The 8,770-nt window shown below is 46.9% G+C and overlaps 1 pseudogene; it reads left to right on the top strand.

Annotated features, from left to right (window-relative positions):
* The first annotated feature begins 1,236 nt into the window (after window positions 1-1,236).
* LOC146865766 (18S ribosomal RNA) lies at window positions 1,237-2,918 on the top strand (annotated as a pseudogene).
* Window positions 2,919-8,770: the final 5,852 nt, after the last annotated feature.

Genomic DNA, 8,770 nt, shown 5'->3' with positions numbered 1-8,770 from the left:
CGTCATCCCAGCTCCGATGGAAGTCCAGATGGGGCTCATTTGCTTCCTCAAGTCCATGCAAGGCTCCAGGAGGCATGGTGTTGTGTTGCCAGTGGCCCTCTCTGTCACTTCTTGGACACTGATTACAAAGAAGGGTGGTAGCTTAGGCACAGGGTAGTCTGGATCCCCTTGTGATGCAGTGGTTCTCAGCCAGTTGCTGCCCGAATGGCGCACGTGGTACCCCAGGGGCCCAGGTCCACTTCTGCCTCCCAGCCCTGCCTCATGGGGCTTACCTCCAACCCTGCCTTACCCCAAAGTAGGTAGGGACACGAAGCCAACATCCTGGCACAGGGCAGCCTGCCCAGGGAGGGTCCAGCCATCAGCGTAAACTCTGATTGATTGAGCAGGCTTGATCCATTGAGGGATGGACTGCTTGGCCAGCCTCAGCACAGCCAACATCTCTGCTGCTTTGGCATTTCATATGAGGGCTCATTTGCTCCCTCAAGCCCAGGTAGGGCTCAAGGAGGCCCGGTACCCTGTAGCCAGTGGCCTCCTCTGTCACTCTGTGTGCACAGATTACATGAAAAGGGGGTAGCCTTCCTCCAGATTACTAGGGACAGGGTACTGTGGATCCCCTTGTGGTCCAGTGGCTCTCAGCTGGGTGCTGTCTAGGGTGGCCCGCCTGGTCCCCCAGGGGCCTAAGTTCACAGCTGCCTTCCAGCCCTTCCTGCTTGGTCTGTTTTGGTTTGGACTGCTTGGTCAGCCTCTGCTGTTGTTTCAAGCAAAGAGCTTCTACCCTCCCAGGGACCATTTGACTGGAGTGCCTGCCATTTGTGGAGACCCTACCCAGCAGAGCCAAGGCCAAGCAGCCTTGGCAGGTTGTGCACCCCCAGAGGTTTGACTACAGTGGAATGGGGATGGTTCGCACCGGGTCCCGGATGCTGCCTGGTGGTCCAGATCCCGTGCACTACACTGTTGCCCTCCTCCGCCTAGTGCATTTCCGGAGCAGCTCAGAAAAACTGTTCTGTGGGGTGCCCTTAGCCGCCCAGGCCGACACCCCTATGTCTCACTCATGCTGTACCTCGGCCCGCCTCTCCCTTCGATGGAGACGTCTGGGCCTGCTTGGCCACATATGACCGCACTTGTCCCCCCAGCAAGCCCCACAGGTGGGTGGACCTCCTCCGCAGACTCCCAAGGAGTACGAAGGGCAGCCCTGGGCAGGCCACGGCTCTCAACAACCTGTCCAGCAGGCGGGTCTACCTGGTTGATCCTGTCAGCAGCATATGCTTGTCCCAAAGTTTAAGCCATGCACATGTAAGTACACACAGCAGATACAGTGAAACTGGAAATGGCTCATTAAATCAGTTATCGTTCCTTTAATCGCTCCATCTTTTACTTGGATAACTATGACAATTCTAGAGGTAATATATGCAAACGGGTGCTGACCTCGCGGGATGCATGCATTTATCAGACCAAGACCAATCCAGGCTCACCCGGCCGCTTTGGTGACTCTAGATAACCTTGGCTCGATCGCATATCCTGTGACAGCGACGATACATACGGATGTCTGCCCTATCAAATTTTGAGGGTACTTTCTGTGCCTACCATGTTGACCACAAGTAACGGGGAATCAGGGTTCGATTCCGGAGAGAGAGCTTGAAAAATGGCTACCACATCCAAGGAAGGCAACAAGTGAGCAAATTACCGACTCCTGACTCAATTAGGTAATGACGAAAAATAACAATACAGGACTCTTTTGAGGCCCTGTATTTGGAATGAGTACACTTTCAATTCTTTAATGAGGGTCCATTGGAGGGCAAGTTTGGTGCCAGTACCCTCGGTAATTCCAGATCCAATAGTGTATATTAAAGTTGCTGCCGTTAAAAAGCTCATAGTTGGATTTTGAGATCGAGCAGGCGGTCCGCCGTGAGGTGAGCTACCTCCTGTCCAAGCCTCTGCCTCTTGGTGCGGTTAGATTTTGTTGGTTTTCAGAACTAGGACCAAAATTAGGAGGGATGGCTGTGGGAATTCGTATTGTGCCACTAAAGGTGTAATTCTTGGACCGGCATAAGACAAACCCAATTGAAAGCATTTGCCAAGAATATTTTCATTAATCAAGAATGAAATTTGGCAGTCCGAAGACTATCAGATACTTTCGTAATTCTGACCATAAACTATGCCTCTATTGATCTGGCTGCATTATTCCCATGACCCACCGAGCTCGTTCTGGGAAACCAGTCTTTGGGTTCTGGTGGGGAGTATGATTGCAAAGCTGAAACTTAAATGAATTGATGGTAGGGCACCACCAGGAGTGGAGCATGCGGCTCAATTTGACTTAATACAGGAAACGAAACCTCACTCGGCCCTGACACAGAAAGTACTGACCGATTGATAGCTCTTTCTCGATTATGTGGGTGGTGGTGCATGTCCGTTCCTAGTTGGTGGAGTGATTTGTCTGCTTAATTCCGAGAACGAATGAGACCCCTCTATGCTAACTATTTACGAGAACCCCAGTCCAACTTCTTAGAGGGACAAGTGGCATTCAGCCACACGAGATTGAGCAATAATAAGTCTGTGATGCCCTTAGATGTCCGAGGCTGCACACGCGCTGCACTGAACGGATCAGTGTGTGTTACCCTTTGCCAACAGGTGTGAGTAACCTGCTGAACCCAGTTTGTGATAGGGATTGGGGATTGCAATTACTTCGCATAAACCAGGAATTCCCAGTAAGTGTGGGTCATAAGCTTGCATTGATCAAGTCCCTTCCCTTTGTACATACCGCTCGTAGCTACTAGCAAATGGATGGTTTTGTGAGTCCTCAGATCAGCCCACCCGGGTCAGCAATGGACCTTGTGTGGTGCCAAGAAGATTATCGAACTTGACAATCAAGAGGCAGTAAAAGTCATAGCAAGGTAAGTGTACCTGTGGAAGGATCACTAATAGTGGTGCGGCCTTAGTAACTGACGGTGCCAGTCTGAAACTCTTGGCTGCCTCACAGATAAAACACACCGAAGGCACAGGACCCTGCCCTACCCTCGTGTTCCCTAGTTGGCAGAGTGGTCTGGTTCGCTGGGGCCCTTGGGTGAGGACTGGGCATTGGATGGGCTCCTCCTTCTGGGAGGACCCGACTGACGTACGTAGGAGGAATCAGGGACAAGGTTGGCACTGACCGTGGCCCCTCTGGGAGTGGCACAGTGGAAGGCCTTCCCAAGATGGAACCCACGCTTACCCAGCATGACCCCACAGGGAGAAAACAAATTGCAGCACCTCACTGGGCAGGGAGCATCCCTCAAAGACCCCGCAGCCCCAGGCCCTCCCGCGCCCGTTCCTGGCAGGACTGGGCTTAGAGCAAATGAGGAGCGCCCCTTCTTGGGTAACAGGGCAGCCTGGAAGAGAAGGAGCTGAGGTTATGAGGGGATTCCAGCTCCTCTCAGCGGGAGGTTTGCGGTATAGAGCGCCACCCAGCTCCTACCTTCCAATGCTTCTGACTACAGAAGGGGGTGGGCTACCCACTGGCTTGGCTCGGGGCTCCACCCAAGCTGGGGCTATCTTGATGATACAGGGGTTGAGCCCAGTGGCAGATGGCTGATGTGCAGGTGGGGTGAACCTCCCTCAGTGCCAGGTGCCTGGTCCGTCCCGGTTCTGTGTTGCTAGATTGAAAGTTTAAAGACTTGTGATGCCCCTTCCAGTCATCCAGGAGGGACTGGCAGTGGCAAGGCTGCCTGCTTATGTCACTCCGGGAGCCCCCCTTGCATGTGGTGGGGGACTGGGGCACAAGGACTGAGTGGCTGGAGACAATCTTCAGATCGTGGAGGCTAATTCCCAGGGGGGAAGCTTTGACAGGGTGCCGGGCTGTCTTGTCGCACTGGTGGTGGACGGAAGGATGGCGCCACCTTCCTGCTACCTCACCTGTGCCTGCAGGTGGGTGAATGTTGTGAAAAGTTGTCTGTGCATGAGGAAGATGAGTACCAAGGCAATACTTTTGTCAGAAAGTGTTGGCCGATCATGAGCCACAAAGGGAGAATGACGTGTGTTTATTTGATACATGCTGATCCAGGCCATCGATGCATCCGGGGTTGATTTACAGATTTCCATAAGGAATTGTATTTATTTAGATATTTAAAGTAGATATGTAAGGTTACCTAGTTAATGTTGTGTTAACCTAGCTTGGTTAGCCACTGATGAACGTCTGGTGGAGCCACTGGTGGCTTTACCTGTGGTCAATTGAAGCTGTCGGACCTTCCAATACTGGGTCTTTGCCTTTCTTGCACACCATACAATGCATAGTGGACAAGGTAGGGGAAAAAAAAACCCCTCACCAACATGAACTTTGATATATTCCAACTCCAACTTTCACCGAATACCATGTCACTTGGATTCACCTTGGACACATACCAATCTCACCATCAAGGTATGCTCAATGTATGCACCTTAAAAGAAAAAAAAAACACAAATACAGTCCTCGAATCAGTTCTCTCTTCTAAAGAAAATGAAACTACTTCTTTCAGAAAGTGACTTCAGAACTGCTGTTTAAGACCTCATACTCTTGATTGTAGTAATGCCCTGCTTCATGGGCTCCCAGACTCCACACTGCCACCACTTACAGGCCTCCTACACACAGCAACATGTCTCATCCAGGGCAAGAAGAAATACAATGACATTTTCACCATCCTGATGGAACATCATTGGTTCCTTTTGTCGGCCAGCACCATCTTCAAAACCAACTGCTTCATTTACAAAGTCCTCATGACCAGCGCCATTGCTTATCTTGCTGAGAAGGTCACCATCTTTGGTGGCCCTCTAAACACCCAGAACCATGCCACCATTAGACATGAGATTAAGAAGCATTAAAAAGAAAAAAAACAAGGCACCAGGCCTTTTCCATCCATGCATTGATGGCCTGGATAAACATCAGTGGGAGGTAGGCATCAGAGGGGAGGCCTTAGACTGGTTTGAGAGCTTTTTGGCGGATCACTCTACTACTGTTCTTGTAGATTCAATAGCCTTGTGCAGTCGTCCAGTCACTGTTGGTGTCCCACAGGGCTCCATTCTCAGCCCCATGTTGTTTAATCTGTATCTAACACCTCTAGCTAGTATCATCAGATCACATGGCTTTGAGACTGTGTCATATGCCGACGATACCCAATTGCTTGTCACCTTTGGTCCTGATTACGTTGGCACACGATCTCGTTTCAAGAGCTGTATGATCCAAATAAACAACTGGATGAGTGGAAACAAGTTACAACTAAATGGCAGCAAGACTGAGATCTTCTTGTTTGCTAGGGCAGAGGAATTCTGGGCGCAAGACTGGTGGCCTTCGGAATTAGACACATGTCCCTCCCCTAAGTCAGCAGTACGTAACCTGGGAATTACCATCGACAGTTCACTGTCCATGAAAACCCACGTTAACCAGGTTCTTGGCGTCTGCTATGGGATCATGCGCAATCTCCGCAAAATCTTTAAGTGGCTAACCATTGAAGCTAGGAAACCTTTGGTGCAGGGTCTTGTTATTAGCCGACTTGATTATGGGAATGCCTTGTCCACAGCACTTAATGAGGACCTGCTTTCCAAGCCTAAGATTCTTCAAAACACCGCAGCCAGATTTATCCTTAATCTCCCTCCTAGATCCCCCTCCGCCCCAAACCTTAAAACTCTCCACTGGCTCCCGGTACAACAAAGAGGCCATTTCAAAATCTTAAGTCTCACACACAAGACAATGTATGACACTGAACCAAACTACCTTGCAAGAAAACTTAAATGGTACATACCGGGAAGACCTTTAAGGTCCGGCACCAAATTATACCTTGTTCAGCCTCTCATTCAAACCTCTCGTAATGGTGGCCGTTCATTCTCTTATCTTGCCCCCATGCTATGGAATAAACTACCATTACACCTCTCGTCCATAGTTGACCATAGATGTTTTCGCAGAAAGCTGAAAACCTGGCTTTCCCTCTGTAAGCTTGCCTTTAGTTTTCCTGTTGTTGTCCGTATTGCTGTTTCTTTGTTGCAAGCGCCATGAGACCTTCCGGTGAGATGTGCGCTCTACAAGAATATTTGATATTGACATTGACATCATTGTATCCATAAGAACCAATGGAATGCTGATACAATTAAGGAAAGGGTTAAAGACACACTTCTTTAAATAACACTCCATCACATTGCACTAACAATCCAATCCAATACCAGCAACCTCTTCTATAACAGGGAAGTCTCCTAGATATTATGGATGCCCACTATTATGTTATAACAGCCATATTTAGGCCAATGATTCCCAAACTCTCTGGACAATGGCCACCATTATGCTAGTCTGGACACTAATATGCTTGTAAAGATTATCATTATGTTGTGGGATAACATTTCTCCATCATGTCGTGGGCCCCCTCATATCAAGGGTAGACATTCAGGAAGGGCTCACAGGAAATGTTGTGGACAGATGTATGAGTGATGGTTAGAATTTAGACAGGTAACATTTTTAATGGAGGACCAGATGAAGGACTTTGGAATTAACTGAATGTAATTACAACATTTGTAGTAAGAGACAAGTCGGGCCCATACATTTTGAAATATAGAGCTCTGATGTCACTTTCAAATATGGTATTGTAGTAATCCAGTTTAGGAATAATAAATGCTTGAGTGATGGACTGGTGGCTAGATTAAGGGAGAGAGTTGGTAATGCTTTTGATGCATCTTCAGATGATATTTTTCCAGTAGGCAAAAAAGAATTGATATGTGAGTCATAAGATATGTTTCAGTATAATATGGCTTTATAGCTTCCCATTTCTTGGATTTTCAAATGACTTGATTAAGAAGGACAGGATACAGTTGAGGTAGAATCTTTGGTGGAATCTAGTTGTGCCAATGGTAAGAAATATTGAGATCAAAATATAAACATAAAACAGGTTTTAGTTTATCCATCCATGAATAGAGTTCAAGTCTGGGCTTAATAAATAGATTGGGTAAACAAATGCATAAACTGAGCCATATGGATTAATAGGTAAACTTGTGATGAAAACATGCCTTCTATCCCTGATGGATTGGAGATAAAATGTTGAACACACTGGGTGAGATTGTGGATCCTTTTCATATTACATATGATACAGAAGTCAGGGAGTTAGAGCTCCTGCCACTGGTGACCATGAATGTTCTGGTACTGAGGAAGGATTCAAACCATCTAAATCAATACATTGAGATTATAGCCACAGATTGAGGCAGTTGTAGAAAAATTATTGTCTAGAGTATTATATGTCGTTGTCAGATCTAAAAGGTCAAGAATCAACCTCCATGAGTTTCAACTAAATGGTTGAGATCATATGTGATTCATAGGGTCACCTTCCTGTACATAAATAACCAATGGCAATTTGCTGTTTCTATGTGTGCTGCCTTGGAAACAGCAAAAACGAGGAGAATTAAGTAATTTCTCCTCGTTTCGCCAGGGTAAGACCAGTTTTTCCTAGTCTTAATTTTGGCGCTGCCTCCTATTTACGCCACCATTGTAAATAGGGGGCAGCGTCAAAATCAATGGGTGTTGCGATGGAATGCCCACCGCAACACCCATTGCCCTCCCCTTTCATGCTAAGTACAGGAAGGGTGCCTTATTTACAAGTCAGCATTAAGCCACGTTAAGTGGCTTAACGCTGCCTTGTAAATAAGGCAAAGCCCCCAATCACCACCACAACATCACTAAAAGTGACGTTGTGGTGGGAATAGGGGCTTGTACATATGCTCCTTAGTGCCTCTGTAAGGGTTTGATAATGGGCAGCACTACTGCCTGTGCCCAGGGCCGGTCTTTTGCATGTTTGAGCTGAGCCCACGCCCTGGGCGCCAACCACCAGAGGGGAGCTAGTGCTCCCTACAACAGTCTTCCCATGACTTAGGTCCAAAGAAAAGTGTGTTTAAACACTTTTTCTGAAAGCTGTTGGCGCACGGTCTGTTTTTTTGTGCATTTTTCTTTTCATTGCTCTCCTTAATCTTAACCTTCTTTGTACTCCTCCTAAATATTCAATGCATCGACAATTGAACAGTGTGAGTGTGAGGTGGCTCCAAATGTAATTTCGCCTTAGGCTCTCTCTGAACAAAAGCGAGCTCTGTCTGTGCCAAACAACTCCATATCCTCCAAGTGACCTTCTGGAATTCCAATCGGGCTCTGCCAAAGAGCCCCTGAAGATCAATCACTAATGCTAATAAAATAAATATATTTACAAAATGTCCTATTGACTGAACAATCAATCCATTGATAATAATGCTAAGCAGAATGCAGCAGACCTGCAGTAAGTAACACAGCTGGCAATCTCAGCTATTGCATGCAACTTGATTGGAACTACACTTTTTTTTAAATAAAACACTCTGAAACAATGCAAGCAGCGCATTTGATATATTTTACTCCATTTAAATTCACTAGACTTACTTTCTAGATGTACATTTCAGATACATAGAAACCAATTGTTAGGAGTTTATTTTCAGCTGCTGCTTATTACGGTCACAAGGTCTCTCTTGATCAAAGCACTTCATAGCAAGAGCCCCCAGTGCCATGCTATGCTGATCGAGGGCCCCAGGAGCTTCTCAGATAGTTCAAAGAAAAGCGAGTTAAAATTAGTGTCAACCCCTTTTGGACATGCGACAAAGTAAGGCGGGTAACTGACATCACTTTAAATAGTGTTTGTGCTTTTTGACATGACACATATGATGATATTAATATTTGTTTGAAACAATAGTTGTGTAGCCTCGGGCCATATAAGAGAGCTGCTTGCGAGATAAAGTGGTTATATATGAGTGCATTCTTAGATTCAGCTGC

This window comes from Triturus cristatus, chromosome 2_1, assembly GCF_964204655.1.
Source record: "Triturus cristatus chromosome 2_1, aTriCri1.1, whole genome shotgun sequence".
In the NCBI taxonomy this organism is placed as follows: Eukaryota; Metazoa; Chordata; class Amphibia; order Caudata; family Salamandridae; genus Triturus; species Triturus cristatus.
This window is presented reverse-complemented; position numbering and strand designations above follow the sequence as displayed.